We start from the raw sequence: 17,251 nt of genomic DNA on the forward strand, positions 1-17,251 counted from the left end.
TGAGACGCGTTATCCATTGCGCCACTGGCACAGCCTCTCCAGAGCAGCGGGCAACTCACAGTCCCACAACACTGCGGCATCAGCAGGTACACCAGGCCGCGAGCGTCAAAAGGCGCACGGCGGACAATCACCAAAGCGAGACACCTTTGCCGCTTCCCTTCGATTTTCAGGTGGTAGAGCGGAGGACTGCAGTGGAAAAAAAGCAAAGCAAAGTCGTCGTTAGGTCGCTGGTTCGACTCCGGCTTGAAGGAGCGGGCGTTCTTGTGCAGTAAGTGAGCAGTAAGGAGCATTTTGCTCAAGGCAGTGCTCTTAACTTGACGCTAGTTTACATGTTGCTGCTAAGGCACAGGACACCTCCATTGCTTGAGCAGTTGCATCTGCACACCAGCAGGGAGTGCCTTTGAGCAGCAACGCACCAAAACACCCAGCACTCTCTTTCAGGCAAAACCTCAGGCAAAAGAATTCATCTATCAGTCAGACAGGGCTCTCGGCTGCTCCCTCACGCTCGTGGCGGCTGCTACTTTCCGGTCACCTCGCTTCCCTTCCGTCGGCTCGGGCTCTTTCTCGGCTTCTTTCCCCATTTCTCTGACTTCCCGCCCTGCCGTTGCTCGGTAACGCCGATTGGAGCAAAGCGTTGAAAGAGATCAGGGAGCGGGCTAACCCGAAGCAGGAGATCCCTGCTGGTGGCGCAGCAACTCAGAGGCGAGTGCTAAGGAGCTACTGAGAAGCAAACTTGGTGCAACTGGAAGAAGTAGCTGGGGAATTAGCTCAAATGGTAGAGCGCTCGCTTCGCATGTGAAAGGTAGCGGGATCGATGCCCGCATTCTCCACTCCTCTTTTGGCTCGGGGCAATGGCTCAAACACAACAGTGGTGTCAGCTGTCGGTGAACCCGTGTACTTCCGAAGTGTCTCCACACGCTGAGGTGCAGAGGGGGGCCAAGGGACATCAAATCCTTTGGTGTGCTTTAGCAGCAAGACTTGTCGATAGTCTTGTGCAGCCAAAATGGAAAGCTGAGATGAGGGATAAAAAAGCTTTGCAAGTATCAATGCCTTCTCTGAGGATTGAACTCAGGATCTTTAGATTATGAGACTGACGCGCTGCCTACTGCGCTAAGAAGGCACTGGCCGTGCAAACTGCTGGGCAGCATGACCAAGTAGGTGCGCTTGCGAGGCATCTAGAGCCATAATGCAAAGTGCGTAAAAAAGATTAAGCCAGGTAGGAGTCGAACCTACAATCTTCTGATCCGTAGTGAGACGCGTTATCCATTGCGCCACTGGCACAGCCTCTCCAGAGCAGCGGGCAACTCAGTCCCACAACACTGCGGCATCAGCAGGTACACCAGGCCGCGAGCGTCAAAAGGCGCACGGCGGACAATCACCAAAGCGAGACACCTTTGCCGCTTCCCTTCGATTTTCAGGTGGTAGAGCGGAGGACTGCAGTGGAAAAAAAGCAAAGCAAAGTCGTCGTTAGGTCGCTGGTTCGACTCCGGCTTGAAGGAGCGGGCGTTCTTGTGCAGTAAGTGAGCGGTAAGGAGCATTTTGCTCAAGGCAGTGCTCTTAACTTGACGCTAGTTTACATGTTGCTGCTAAGGCACAGGACACCTCCATTGCTTGAGCAGTTGCATCTGCACACCAGCAGGGAGTGCCTTTGAGCAGCAACGCACCAAAACACCCAGCACTCTCTTTCAGGCAAAACCTCAGGCAAAAGAAGTCGTCTATCAGTCAGACAGGGCTCTCGGCTGCTCCCTCACGCTCGTGGCGGCTGCTACTTTCCGGTCACCTCGCTTCCCTTCCGGCGGCTCGGGCTCTTTCTCGGCTTCTTTCCCCATTTCTCTGACTTCCCGCCCTGCCGTTGCTCGGTAACGCCGATTGGAGCAAAGCGTTGAAAGAGATCAGGGAGCGGGCTAACCCGAAGCAGGAGATCCCTGCTGGTGGCGCAGCAACTCAGAGGCGAGTGCTAAGGAGCTACTGAGAAGCAAACTTGGTGCAACTGCATGAAGTAGCTGGGGAATTAGCTCAAATGGTAGAGCGCTCGCTTCGCATGTGAGAGGTAGCGGGATCGATGCCCGCATTCTCCACTCCTCTTTTGGCTCGGGGCAATGGCTCAAACACAACAGTGGTGTCAGCTGTCGGTGAACCCGTGTACTTCCGAAGTGTCTCCACACGCTGAGGTGCAGAGGGGGGCCAAGGGACATCAAATCCTTTGGTGTGCTTTAGCAGCAAGACTTGTCGATAGTCTTGTGCAGCCAAAATGGAAAGCTGAGATGAGGGATAAAAAAGCTTTGCAAGTATCAATGCCTTCTCTGAGGATTGAACTCAGGATCTTTAAATTATGAGACTGACGCGCTGCCTACTGCGCTAAGAAGGCACTGGCCGTGCAAACTGCTGGGCAGCATGACCAAGTAGGTGCGCTTGCGAGGCATCTAGAGCCATAATGCAAAGTGCGTAAAAAAGATTAAGCCAGGTAGGAGTCGAACCTACAATCTTCTGATCCGTAGTGAGACGCGTTATCCATTGCGCCACTGGCACAGCCTCTCCAGAGCAGCGGGCAACTCACAGTCCCACAACACTGCGGCATCAGCAGGTACACCAGGCCGCGAGCGTCAAAAGGCGCACGGCGGACAATCACCAAAGCGAGACACCTTTGCCGCTTCCCTTCGATTTTCAGGTGGTAGAGCGGAGGACTGCAGTGGAAAAAAAGCAAAGCAAAGTCGTCGTTAGGTCGCTGGTTCGACTCCGGCTTGAAGGAGCGGGCGTTCTTGTGCAGTAAGTGAGCAGTAAGGAGCATTTTGCTCAAGGCAGTGCTCTTAACTTGACGCTAGTTTACATGTTGCTGCTAAGGCACAGGACACCTCCATTGCTTGAGCAGTTGCAACTGCACACCAGCAGGGAGTGCCTTTGAGCAGCAACGCACCAAAACACCCAGCACTCTCTTTCAGGCAAAACCTCAGGCAAAAGAATTCATCTATCAGTCAGACAGGGCTCTCGGCTGCTCCCTCACGCTCGTGGCGGCTGCTACTTTCCGGTCACCTCGCTTCCCTTCCGTCGGCTCGGGCTCTTTCTCGGCTTCTTTCCCCATTTCTCTGACTTCCCGCCCTGCCGTTGCTCGGTAACGCCGATTGGAGCAAAGCGTTGAAAGAGATCAGGGAGCGGGCTAACCCGAAGCAGGAGATCCCTGCTGGTGGCGCAGCAACTCAGAGGCGAGTGCTAAGGAGCTACTGAGAAGCAAACTTGGTGCAACTGGAAGAAGTAGCTGGGGAATTAGCTCAAATGGTAGAGCGCTCGCTTCGCATGTGAGAGGTAGCGGGATCGATGCCCGCATTCTCCACTCCTCTTTTGGCTCGGGGCAATGGCTCAAACACAACAGTGGTGTCAGCTGTCGGTGAACCCGTGTACTTCCGAAGTGTCTCCACACGCTGAGGTGCAGAGGGGGGCCAAGGGACATCAAATCCTTTGGTGTGCTTTAGCAGCAAGACTTGTCGATAGTCTTGTGCAGCCAAAATGGAAAGCTGAGATGAGGGATAAAAAAGCTTTGCAAGTATCAATGCCTTCTCTGAGGATTGAACTCAGGATCTTTAGATTATGAGACTGACGCGCTGCCTACTGCGCTAAGAAGGCACTGGCCGTGCAAACTGCTGGGCAGCATGACCAAGTAGGTGCGCTTGCGAGGCATCTAGAGCCATAATGCAAAGTGCGTAAAAAAGATTAAGCCAGGTAGGAGTCGAACCTACAATCTTCTGATCCGTAGTGAGACGCGTTATCCATTGCGCCACTGGCACAGCCTCTCCAGAGCAGCGGGCAACTCAGTCCCACAACACTGCGGCATCAGCAGGTACACCAGGCCGCGAGCGTCAAAAGGCGCACGGCGGACAATCACCAAAGCGAGACACCTTTGCCGCTTCCCTTCGATTTTCAGGTGGTAGAGCGGAGGACTGCAGTGGAAAAAAAGCAAAGCAAAGTCGTCGTTAGGTCGCTGGTTCGACTCCGGCTTGAAGGAGCGGGCGTTCTTGTGCAGTAAGTGAGCGGTAAGGAGCATTTTGCTCAAGGCAGTGCTCTTAACTTGACGCTAGTTTACATGTTGCTGCTAAGGCACAGGACACCTCCATTGCTTGAGCAGTTGCATCTGCACACCAGCAGGGAGTGCCTTTGAGCAGCAACGCACCAAAACACCCAGCACTCTCTTTCAGGCAAAACCTCAGGCAAAAGAAGTCGTCTATCAGTCAGACAGGGCTCTCGGCTGCTCCCTCACGCTCGTGGCGGCTGCTACTTTCCGGTCACCTCGCTTCCCTTCCGGCGGCTCGGGCTCTTTCTCGGCTTCTTTCCCCATTTCTCTGACTTCCCGCCCTGCCGTTGCTCGGTAACGCCGATTGGAGCAAAGCGTTGAAAGAGATCAGGGAGCGGGCTAACCCGAAGCAGGAGATCCCTGCTGGTGGCGCAGCAACTCAGAGGCGAGTGCTAAGGAGCTACTGAGAAGCAAACTTGGTGCAACTGCATGAAGTAGCTGGGGAATTAGCTCAAATGGTAGAGCGCTCGCTTCGCATGTGAGAGGTAGCGGGATCGATGCCCGCATTCTCCACTCCTCTTTTGGCTCGGGGCAATGGCTCAAACACAACAGTGGTGTCAGCTGTCGGTGAACCCGTGTACTTCCGAAGTGTCTCCACACGCTGAGGTGCAGAGGGGGGCCAAGGGACATCAAATCCTTTGGTGTGCTTTAGCAGCAAGACTTGTCGATAGTCTTGTGCAGCCAAAATGGAAAGCTGAGATGAGGGATAAAAAAGCTTTGCAAGTATCAATGCCTTCTCTGAGGATTGAACTCAGGATCTTTAAATTATGAGACTGACGCGCTGCCTACTGCGCTAAGAAGGCACTGGCCGTGCAAACTGCTGGGCAGCATGACCAAGTAGGTGCGCTTGCGAGGCATCTAGAGCCATAATGCAAAGTGCGTAAAAAAGATTAAGCCAGGTAGGAGTCGAACCTACAATCTTCTGATCCGTAGTGAGACGCGTTATCCATTGCGCCACTGGCACAGCCTCTCCAGAGCAGCGGGCAACTCACAGTCCCACAACACTGCGGCATCAGCAGGTACACCAGGCCGCGAGCGTCAAAAGGCGCACGGCGGACAATCACCAAAGCGAGACACCTTTGCCGCTTCCCTTCGATTTTCAGGTGGTAGAGCGGAGGACTGCAGTGGAAAAAAAGCAAAGCAAAGTCGTCGTTAGGTCGCTGGTTCGACTCCGGCTTGAAGGAGCGGGCGTTCTTGTGCAGTAAGTGAGCAGTAAGGAGCATTTTGCTCAAGGCAGTGCTCTTAACTTGACGCTAGTTTACATGTTGCTGCTAAGGCACAGGACACCTCCATTGCTTGAGCAGTTGCATCTGCACACCAGCAGGGAGTGCCTTTGAGCAGCAACGCACCAAAACACCCAGCACTCTCTTTCAGGCAAAACCTCAGGCAAAAGAATTCATCTATCAGTCAGACAGGGCTCTCGGCTGCTCCCTCACGCTCGTGGCGGCTGCTACTTTCCGGTCACCTCGCTTCCCTTCCGTCGGCTCGGGCTCTTTCTCGGCTTCTTTCCCCATTTCTCTGACTTCCCGCCCTGCCGTTGCTCGGTAACGCCGATTGGAGCAAAGCGTTGAAAGAGATCAGGGAGCGGGCTAACCCGAAGCAGGAGATCCCTGCTGGTGGCGCAGCAACTCAGAGGCGAGTGCTAAGGAGCTACTGAGAAGCAAACTTGGTGCAACTGGAAGAAGTAGCTGGGGAATTAGCTCAAATGGTAGAGCGCTCGCTTCGCATGTGAGAGGTAGCGGGATCGATGCCCGCATTCTCCACTCCTCTTTTGGCTCGGGGCAATGGCTCAAACACAACAGTGGTGTCAGCTGTCGGTGAACCCGTGTACTTCCGAAGTGTCTCCACACGCTGAGGTGCAGAGGGGGGCCAAGGGACATCAAATCCTTTGGTGTGCTTTAGCAGCAAGACTTGTCGATAGTCTTGTGCAGCCAAAATGGAAAGCTGAGATGAGGGATAAAAAAGCTTTGCAAGTATCAATGCCTTCTCTGAGGATTGAACTCAGGATCTTTAGATTATGAGACTGACGCGCTGCCTACTGCGCTAAGAAGGCACTGGCCGTGCAAACTGCTGGGCAGCATGACCAAGTAGGTGCGCTTGCGAGGCATCTAGAGCCATAATGCAAAGTGCGTAAAAAAGATTAAGCCAGGTAGGAGTCGAACCTACAATCTTCTGATCCGTAGTGAGACGCGTTATCCATTGCGCCACTGGCACAGCCTCTCCAGAGCAGCGGGCAACTCAGTCCCACAACACTGCGGCATCAGCAGGTACACCAGGCCGCGAGCGTCAAAAGGCGCACGGCGGACAATCACCAAAGCGAGACACCTTTGCCGCTTCCCTTCGATTTTCAGGTGGTAGAGCGGAGGACTGCAGTGGAAAAAAAGCAAAGCAAAGTCGTCGTTAGGTCGCTGGTTCGACTCCGGCTTGAAGGAGCGGGCGTTCTTGTGCAGTAAGTGAGCGGTAAGGAGCATTTTGCTCAAGGCAGTGCTCTTAACTTGACGCTAGTTTACATGTTGCTGCTAAGGCACAGGACACCTCCATTGCTTGAGCAGTTGCATCTGCACACCAGCAGGGAGTGCCTTTGAGCAGCAACGCACCAAAACACCCAGCACTCTCTTTCAGGCAAAACCTCAGGCAAAAGAAGTCGTCTATCAGTCAGACAGGGCTCTCGGCTGCTCCCTCACGCTCGTGGCGGCTGCTACTTTCCGGTCACCTCGCTTCCCTTCCGTCGGCTCGGGCTCTTTCTCGGCTTCTTTCCCCATTTCTCTGACTTCCCGCCCTGCCGTTGCTCGGTAACGCCGATTGGAGCAAAGCGTTGAAAGAGATCAGGGAGCGGGCTAACCCGAAGCAGGAGATCCCTGCTGGTGGCGCAGCAACTCAGAGGCGAGTGCTAAGGAGCTACTGAGAAGCAAACTTGGTGCAACTGCAAGAAGTAGCTGGGCAATTAGCTCAAATGGTAGAGCGCTCGCTTCGCATGTGAGAGGTAGCGGGATCGATGCCCGCATTCTCCTCTCCTCTTTTGGCTCGGGGCAATGGCTCAAACACAACAGTGGTGTCAGCTGTCGGTGAACCCGTGTACTTCCGAAGTGTCTCCACACGCTGAGGTGCAGAGGGGGGCCAAGGGACATCAAATCCTTTGGTGTGCTTTAGCAGCAAGACTTGTCGATAGTCTTGTGCAGCCAAAATGGAAAGCTGAGATGAGGGATAAAAAAGCTTTGCAAGTATCAATGCCTTCTCTGAGGATTGAACTCAGGATCTTTAGGATTATGAGACTGACGCGCTGCCTACTGCGCTAAGAAGGCACTGGCCGTGCAAACTGCTGGGCAGCATGACCAAGTAGGTGCGCTTGCGAGGCATCTAGAGCCATAATGCAAAGTGCGTAAAAAAGATTAAGCCAGGTAGGAGTCGAACCTACAATCTTCTGATCCGTAGTGAGACGCGTTATCCATTGCGCCACTGGCACAGCCTCTCCAGAGCAGCGGGCAACTCACAGTCCCACAACACTGCGGCATCAGCAGGTACACCAGGCCGCGAGCGTCAAAAGGCGCACGGCGGACAATCACCAAAGCGAGACACCTTTGCCGCTTCCCTTCGATTTTCAGGTGGTAGAGCGGAGGACTGCAGTGGAAAAAAAGCAAAGCAAAGTCGTCGTTAGGTCGCTGGTTCGACTCCGGCTTGAAGGAGCGGGCGTTCTTGTGCAGTAAGTGAGCGGTAAGGAGCATTTTGCTCAAGGCAGTGCTCTTAACTTGACGCTAGTTTACATGTTGCTGCTAAGGCACAGGACACCTCCATTGCTTGAGCAGTTGCATCTGCACACCAGCAGGGAGTGCCTTTGAGCAGCAACGCACCAAAACACCCAGCACTCTCTTTCAGGCAAAACCTCAGGCAAAAGAAGTCGTCTATCAGTCAGACAGGGCTCTCGGCTGCTCCCTCAGGTTCGTGGCGGCTGCTACTTTCCAGTCACCTCGCTTCCCTTCTGCCGGCTCGGGCTCTTGCTCGGCTTCTTTCCCCATTTCTCTGACTTCCCGCCCTGCCGTTGCTCGGTAACGCCGATTGGAGCAAAGCGTTGAAAGAGATCAGGGAGCGGGCTAACCCGAAGCAGGAGATCCCTGCTGGTGGCGCAGCAACTCAGAGGCGAGTGCTAAGGAGCTACTGAGAAGCAAACTTGGTGCAACTGCAAGAAGTAGCTGGGGAATTAGCTCAAATGGTAGAGCGCTCGCTTCGCATGTGAGAGGTAGCGGGATCGATGCCCGCATTCTCCACTCCTCTTTTGGCTCGGGGCAATGGCTCAAACACAACAGTGGTGTCAGCTGTCGGTGAACCCGTGTACTTCCGAAGTGTCTCCACACGCTGAGGTGCAGAGGGGGGCCAAGGGACATCAAATCCTTTGGTGTGCTTTAGCAGCAAGACTTGTCGATAGTCTTGTGCAGCCAAAATGGAAAGCTGAGATGAGGGATAAAAAAGCTTTGCAAGTATCAATGCCTTCTCTGAGGATTGAACTCAGGATCTTTAGATTATGAGACTGACGCGCTGCCTACTGCGCTAAGAAGGCACTGGCCGTGCAAACTGCTGGGCAGCATGACCAAGTAGGTGCGCTTGCGAGGCATCTAGAGCCATAATGCAAAGTGCGTAAAAAAGATTAAGCCAGGTAGGAGTCGAACCTACAATCTTCTGATCCGTAGTGAGACGCGTTATCCATTGCGCCACTGGCACAGCCTCTCCAGAGCAGCGGGCAACTCACAGTCCCACAACACTGCGGCATCAGCAGGTACACCAGGCCGCGAGCGTCAAAAGGCGCACGGCGGACAATCACCAAAGCGAGACACCTTTGCCGCTTCCCTTCGATTTTCAGGTGGTAGAGCGGAGGACTGCAGTGGAAAAAAAGCAAAGCAAAGTCGTCGTTAGGTCGCTGGTTCGACTCCGGCTTGAAGGAGCGGGCGTTCTTGTGCAGTAAGTGAGCGGTAAGGAGCATTTTGCTCAAGGCAGTGCTCTTAACTTGACGCTAGTTTACATGTTGCTGCTAAGGCACAGGACACCTCCATTGCTTGAGCAGTTGCATCTGCACACCAGCAGGGAGTGCCTTTGAGCAGCAACGCACCAAAACACCCAGCACTCTCTTTCAGGCAAAACCTCAGGCAAAAGAAGTCGTCTATCAGTCAGACAGGGCTCTCGGCTGCTCCCTCAGGTTCGTGGCGGCTGCTACTTTCCAGTCACCTCGCTTCCCTTCTGCCGGCTCGGGCTCTTGCTCGGCTTCTTTCCCCATTTCTCTGACTTCCCGCCCTGCCGTTGCTCGGTAACGCCGATTGGAGCAAAGCGTTGAAAGAGATCAGGGAGCGGGCTAACCCGAAGCAGGAGATCCCTGCTGGTGGCGCAGCAACTCAGAGGCGAGTGCTAAGGAGCTACTGAGAAGCAAACTTGGTGCAACTGCAAGAAGTAGCTGGGGAATTAGCTCAAATGGTAGAGCGCTCGCTTCGCATGTGAAAGGTAGCGGGATCGATGCCCGCATTCTCCACTCCTCTTTTGGCTCGGGGCAATGGCTCAAACACAACAGTGGTGTCAGCTGTCGGTGAACCCGTGTACTTCCGAAGTGTCTCCACACGCTGAGGTGCAGAGGGGGGCCAAGGGACATCAAATCCTTTGGTGTGCTTTAGCAGCAAGACTTGTCGATAGTCTTGTGCAGCCAAAATGGAAAGCTGAGATGAGGGATAAAAAAGCTTTGCAAGTATCAATGCCTTCTCTGAGGATTGAACTCAGGATCTTTAGATTATGAGACTGACGCGCTGCCTACTGCGCTAAGAAGGCACTGGCCGTGCAAACTGCTGGGCAGCATGACCAAGTAGGTGCGCTTGCGAGGCATCTAGAGCCATAATGCAAAGTGCGTAAAAAAGATTAAGCCAGGTAGGAGTCGAACCTACAATCTTCTGATCCGTAGTGAGACGCGTTATCCATTGCGCCACTGGCACAGCCTCGCCAGAGCAGCGGGCAACTCAGTCCCACAACACTGCGGCATCAGCAGGTACACCAGGCCGCGAGCGTCAAAAGGCGCACGGCGGACAATCACCAAAGCGAGACACCTTTGCCGCTTCCCTTCGATTTTCAGGTGGTAGAGCGGAGGACTGCAGTGGAAAAAAAGCAAAGCAAAGTCGTCGTTAGGTCGCTGGTTCGACTCCGGCTTGAAGGAGCGGGCGTTCTTGTGCAGTAAGTGAGCGGTAAGGAGCATTTTGCTCAAGGCAGTGCTCTTAACTTGACGCTAGTTTACATGTTGCTGCTAAGGCACAGGACACCTCCATTGCTTGAGCAGTTGCATCTGCACACCAGCAGGGAGTGCCTTTGAGCAGCAACGCACCAAAACACCCAGCACTCTCTTTCAGGCAAAACCTCAGGCAAAAGAAGTCGTCTATCAGTCAGACAGGGCTCTCGGCTGCTCCCTCACGCTCGTGGCGGCTGCTACTTTCCGGTCACCTCGCTTCCCTTCCGGCGGCTCGGGCTCTTTCTCGGCTTCTTTCCCCATTTCTCTGACTTCCCGCCCTGCCGTTGCTCGGTAACGCCGATTGGAGCAAAGCGTTGAAAGAGATCAGGGAGCGGGCTAACCCGAAGCAGGAGATCCCTGCTGGTGGCGCAGCAACTCAGAGGCGAGTGCTAAGGAGCTACTGAGAAGCAAACTTGGTGCAACTGCAAGAAGTAGCTGGGCAATTAGCTCAAATGGTAGAGCGCTCGCTTCGCATGTGAGAGGTAGCGGGATCGATGCCCGCATTCTCCTCTCCTCTTTTGGCTCGGGGCAATGGCTCAAACACAACAGTGGTGTCAGCTGTCGGTGAACCCGTGTACTTCCGAAGTGTCTCCACACGCTGAGGTGCAGAGGGGGGACAAGGGACATCAAATCCTTTGGTGTGCTTTAGCAGCAAGACTTGTCGATAGTCTTGTGCAGCCAAAATGGAAAGCTGAGATGAGGGATAAAAAAGCTTTGCAAGTATCAATGCCTTCTCTGAGGATTGAACTCAGGATCTTTAGGATTATGAGACTGACGCGCTGCCTACTGCGCTAAGAAGGCACTGGCCGTGCAAACTGCTGGGCAGCATGACCAAGTAGGTGCGCTTGCGAGGCATCTAGAGCCATAATGCAAAGTGCGTAAAAAAGATTAAGCCAGGTAGGAGTCGAACCTACAATCTTCTGATCCGTAGTGAGACGCGTTATCCATTGCGCCACTGGCACAGCCTCTCCAGAGCAGCGGGCAACTCACAGTCCCACAACACTGCGGCATCAGCAGGTACACCAGGCCGCGAGCGTCAAAAGGCGCACGGCGGACAATCACCAAAGCGAGACACCTTTGCCGCTTCCCTTCGATTTTCAGGTGGTAGAGCGGAGGACTGCAGTGGAAAAAAAGCAAAGCAAAGTCGTCGTTAGGTCGCTGGTTCGACTCCGGCTTGAAGGAGCGGGCGTTCTTGTGCAGTAAGTGAGCGGTAAGGAGCATTTTGCTCAAGGCAGTGCTCTTAACTTGACGCTAGTTTACATGTTGCTGCTAAGGCACAGGACACCTCCATTGCTTGAGCAGTTGCATCTGCACACCAGCAGGGAGTGCCTTTGAGCAGCAACGCACCAAAACACCCAGCACTCTCTTTCAGGCAAAACCTCAGGCAAAAGAAGTCGTCTATCAGTCAGACAGGGCTCTCGGCTGCTCCCTCAGGTTCGTGGCGGCTGCTACTTTCCAGTCACCTCGCTTCCCTTCTGCCGGCTCGGGCTCTTGCTCGGCTTCTTTCCCCATTTCTCTGACTTCCCGCCCTGCCGTTGCTCGGTAACGCCGATTGGAGCAAAGCGTTGAAAGAGATCAGGGAGCGGGCTAACCCGAAGCAGGAGATCCCTGCTGGTGGCGCAGCAACTCAGAGGCGAGTGCTAAGGAGCTACTGAGAAGCAAACTTGGTGCAACTGCAAGAAGTAGCTGGGGAATTAGCTCAAATGGTAGAGCGCTCGCTTCGCATGTGAGAGGTAGCGGGATCGATGCCCGCATTCTCCACTCCTCTTTTGGCTCGGGGCAATGGCTCAAACACAACAGTGGTGTCAGCTGTCGGTGAACCCGTGTACTTCCGAAGTGTCTCCACACGCTGAGGTGCAGAGGGGGGCCAAGGGACATCAAATCCTTTGGTGTGCTTTAGCAGCAAGACTTGTCGATAGTCTTGTGCAGCCAAAATGGAAAGCTGAGATGAGGGATAAAAAAGCTTTGCAAGTATCAATGCCTTCTCTGAGGATTGAACTCAGGATCTTTAGATTATGAGACTGACGCGCTGCCTACTGCGCTAAGAAGGCACTGGCCGTGCAAACTGCTGGGCAGCATGACCAAGTAGGTGCGCTTGCGAGGCATCTAGAGCCATAATGCAAAGTGCGTAAAAAAGATTAAGCCAGGTAGGAGTCGAACCTACAATCTTCTGATCCGTAGTGAGACGCGTTATCCATTGCGCCACTGGCACAGCCTCTCCAGAGCAGCGGGCAACTCACAGTCCCACAACACTGCGGCATCAGCAGGTACACCAGGCCGCGAGCGTCAAAAGGCGCACGGCGGACAATCACCAAAGCGAGACACCTTTGCCGCTTCCCTTCGATTTTCAGGTGGTAGAGCGGAGGACTGCAGTGGAAAAAAAGCAAAGCAAAGTCGTCGTTAGGTCGCTGGTTCGACTCCGGCTTGAAGGAGCGGGCGTTCTTGTGCAGTAAGTGAGCGGTAAGGAGCATTTTGCTCAAGGCAGTGCTCTTAACTTGACGCTAGTTTACATGTTGCTGCTAAGGCACAGGACACCTCCATTGCTTGAGCAGTTGCATCTGCACACCAGCAGGGAGTGCCTTTGAGCAGCAACGCACCAAAACACCCAGCACTCTCTTTCAGGCAAAACCTCAGGCAAAAGAAGTCGTCTATCAGTCAGACAGGGCTCTCGGCTGCTCCCTCAGGTTCGTGGCGGCTGCTACTTTCCAGTCACCTCGCTTCCCTTCTGCCGGCTCGGGCTCTTGCTCGGCTTCTTTCCCCATTTCTCTGACTTCCCGCCCTGCCGTTGCTCGGTAACGCCGATTGGAGCAAAGCGTTGAAAGAGATCAGGGAGCGGGCTAACCCGAAGCAGGAGATCCCTGCTGGTGGCGCAGCAACTCAGAGGCGAGTGCTAAGGAGCTACTGAGAAGCAAACTTGGTGCAACTGCAAGAAGTAGCTGGGGAATTAGCTCAAATGGTAGAGCGCTCGCTTCGCATGTGAAAGGTAGCGGGATCGATGCCCGCATTCTCCACTCCTCTTTTGGCTCGGGGCAATGGCTCAAACACAACAGTGGTGTCAGCTGTCGGTGAACCCGTGTACTTCCGAAGTGTCTCCACACGCTGAGGTGCAGAGGGGGGCCAAGGGACATCAAATCCTTTGGTGTGCTTTAGCAGCAAGACTTGTCGATAGTCTTGTGCAGCCAAAATGGAAAGCTGAGATGAGGGATAAAAAAGCTTTGCAAGTATCAATGCCTTCTCTGAGGATTGAACTCAGGATCTTTAGATTATGAGACTGACGCGCTGCCTACTGCGCTAAGAAGGCACTGGCCGTGCAAACTGCTGGGCAGCATGACCAAGTAGGTGCGCTTGCGAGGCATCTAGAGCCATAATGCAAAGTGCGTAAAAAAGATTAAGCCAGGTAGGAGTCGAACCTACAATCTTCTGATCCGTAGTGAGACGCGTTATCCATTGCGCCACTGGCACAGCCTCGCCAGAGCAGCGGGCAACTCAGTCCCACAACACTGCGGCATCAGCAGGTACACCAGGCCGCGAGCGTCAAAAGGCGCACGGCGGACAATCACCAAAGCGAGACACCTTTGCCGCTTCCCTTCGATTTTCAGGTGGTAGAGCGGAGGACTGCAGTGGAAAAAAAGCAAAGCAAAGTCGTCGTTAGGTCGCTGGTTCGACTCCGGCTTGAAGGAGCGGGCGTTCTTGTGCAGTAAGTGAGCGGTAAGGAGCATTTTGCTCAAGGCAGTGCTCTTAACTTGACGCTAGTTTACATGTTGCTGCTAAGGCACAGGACACCTCCATTGCTTGAGCAGTTGCATCTGCACACCAGCAGGGAGTGCCTTTGAGCAGCAACGCACCAAAACACCCAGCACTCTCTTTCAGGCAAAACCTCAGGCAAAAGAAGTCGTCTATCAGTCAGACAGGGCTCTCGGCTGCTCCCTCACGCTCGTGGCGGCTGCTACTTTCCGGTCACCTCGCTTCCCTTCCGGCGGCTCGGGCTCTTTCTCGGCTTCTTTCCCCATTTCTCTGACTTCCCGCCCTGCCGTTGCTCGGTAACGCCGATTGGAGCAAAGCGTTGAAAGAGATCAGGGAGCGGGCTAACCCGAAGCAGGAGATCCCTGCTGGTGGCGCAGCAACTCAGAGGCGAGTGCTAAGGAGCTACTGAGAAGCAAACTTGGTGCAACTGCATGAAGTAGCTGGGGAATTAGCTCAAATGGTAGAGCGCTCGCTTCGCATGTGAGAGGTAGCGGGATCGATGCCCGCATTCTCCACTCCTCTTTTGGCTCGGGGCAATGGCTCGGTGAACCCGTGTACTTCCGAAGTGTCTCCACACGCTGAGGTGCAGAGGGGGGCCAAGGGACATCAAATCCTTTGGTGTGCTTTAGCAGCAAGACTTGTCGATAGTCTTGTGCAGCCAAAATGGAAAGCTGAGATGAGGGATAAAAAAGCTTTGCAAGTATCAATGCCTTCTCTGAGGATTGAACTCAGGATCTTTAAATTATGAGACTGACGCGCTGCCTACTGCGCTAAGAAGGCACTGGCCGTGCAAACTGCTGGGCAGCATGACCAAGTAGGTGCGCTTGCGAGGCATCTAGAGCCATAATGCAAAGTGCGTAAAAAAGATTAAGCCAGGTAGGAGTCGAACCTACAATCTTCTGATCCGTAGTGAGACGCGTTATCCATTGCGCCACTGGCACAGCCTCTCCAGAGCAGCGGGCAACTCACAGTCCCACAACACTGCGGCATCAGCAGGTACACCAGGCCGCGAGCGTCAAAAGGCGCACGGCGGACAATCACCAAAGCGAGACACCTTTGCCGCTTCCCTTCGATTTTCAGGTGGTAGAGCGGAGGACTGCAGTGGAAAAAAAGCAAAGCAAAGTCGTCGTTAGGTCGCTGGTTCGACTCCGGCTTGAAGGAGCGGGCGTTCTTGTGCAGTAAGTGAGCAGTAAGGAGCATTTTGCTCAAGGCAGTGCTCTTAACTTGACGCTAGTTTACATGTTGCTGCTAAGGCACAGGACACCTCCATTGCTTGAGCAGTTGCATCTGCACACCAGCAGGGAGTGCCTTTGAGCAGCAACGCACCAAAACACCCAGCACTCTCTTTCAGGCAAAACCTCAGGCAAAAGAATTCATCTATCAGTCAGACAGGGCTCTCGGCTGCTCCCTCACGCTCGTGGCGGCTGCTACTTTCCGGTCACCTCGCTTCCCTTCCGTCGGCTCGGGCTCTTTCTCGGCTTCTTTCCCCATTTCTCTGACTTCCCGCCCTGCCGTTGCTCGGTAACGCCGATTGGAGCAAAGCGTTGAAAGAGATCAGGGAGCGGGCTAACCCGAAGCAGGAGATCCCTGCTGGTGGCGCAGCAACTCAGAGGCGAGTGCTAAGGAGCTACTGAGAAGCAAACTTGGTGCAACTGGAAGAAGTAGCTGGGGAATTAGCTCAAATGGTAGAGCGCTCGCTTCGCATGTGAAAGGTAGCGGGATCGATGCCCGCATTCTCCACTCCTCTTTTGGCTCGGGGCAATGGCTCAAACACAACAGTGGTGTCAGCTGTCGGTGAACCCGTGTACTTCCGAAGTGTCTCCACACGCTGAGGTGCAGAGGGGGGCCAAGGGACATCAAATCCTTTGGTGTGCTTTAGCAGCAAGACTTGTCGATAGTCTTGTGCAGCCAAAATGGAAAGCTGAGATGAGGGATAAAAAAGCTTTGCAAGTATCAATGCCTTCTCTGAGGATTGAACTCAGGATCTTTAGATTATGAGACTGACGCGCTGCCTACTGCGCTAAGAAGGCACTGGCCGTGCAAACTGCTGGGCAGCATGACCAAGTAGGTGCGCTTGCGAGGCATCTAGAGCCATAATGCAAAGTGCGTAAAAAAGATTAAGCCAGGTAGGAGTCGAACCTACAATCTTCTGATCCGTAGTGAGACGCGTTATCCATTGCGCCACTGGCACAGCCTCTCCAGAGCAGCGGGCAACTCAGTCCCACAACACTGCGGCATCAGCAGGTACACCAGGCCGCGAGCGTCAAAAGGCGCACGGCGGACAATCACCAAAGCGAGACACCTTTGCCGCTTCCCTTCGATTTTCAGGTGGTAGAGCGGAGGACTGCAGTGGAAAAAAAGCAAAGCAAAGTCGTCGTTAGGTCGCTGGTTCGACTCCGGCTTGAAGGAGCGGGCGTTCTTGTGCAGTAAGTGAGCGGTAAGGAGCATTTTGCTCAAGGCAGTGCTCTTAACTTGACGCTAGTTTACATGTTGCTGCTAAGGCACAGGACACCTCCATTGCTTGAGCAGTTGCATCTGCACACCAGCAGGGAGTGCCTTTGAGCAGCAACGCACCAAAACACCCAGCACTCTCTTTCAGGCAAAACCTCAGGCAAAAGAAGTCGTCTATCAGTCAGACAGGGCTCTCGGCTGCTCCCTCACGCTCGTGGCGGCTGCTACTTTCCGGTCACCTCGCTTCCCTTCCGGCGGCTCGGGCTCTTTCTCGGCTTCTTTCCCCATTTCTCTGACTTCCCGCCCTGCCGTTGCTCGGTAACGCCGATTGGAGCAAAGCGTTGAAAGAGATCAGGGAGCGGGCTAACCCGAAGCAGGAGATCCCTGCTGGTGGCGCAGCAACTCAGAGGCGAGTGCTAAGGAGCTACTGAGAAGCAAACTTGGTGCAACTGCAAGAAGTAGCTGGGCAATTAGCTCAAATGGTAGAGCGCTCGCTTCGCATGTGAGAGGTAGCGGGATCGATGCCCGCATTCTCCTCTCCTCTTTTGGCTCGGGGCAATGGCTCAAACACAACAGTGGTGTCAGCTGTCGGTGAACCCGTGTACTTCCGAAGTGTCTCCACACGCTGAGGTGCAGAGGGGGGACAAGGGACATCAAATCCTTTGGTGTGCTTTAGCAGCAAGACTTGTCGATAGTCTTGTGCAGCCAAAATGGAAAGCTGAGATGAGGGATAAAAAAGCTTT

Source organism: Somniosus microcephalus, unplaced genomic scaffold (genome assembly GCF_052327205.1).
Source record: "Somniosus microcephalus isolate GS21.2 unplaced genomic scaffold, FLI_Smic_1.0 scaffold349, whole genome shotgun sequence".
Classification (NCBI taxonomy): Eukaryota; Metazoa; Chordata; class Chondrichthyes; order Squaliformes; family Somniosidae; genus Somniosus; species Somniosus microcephalus.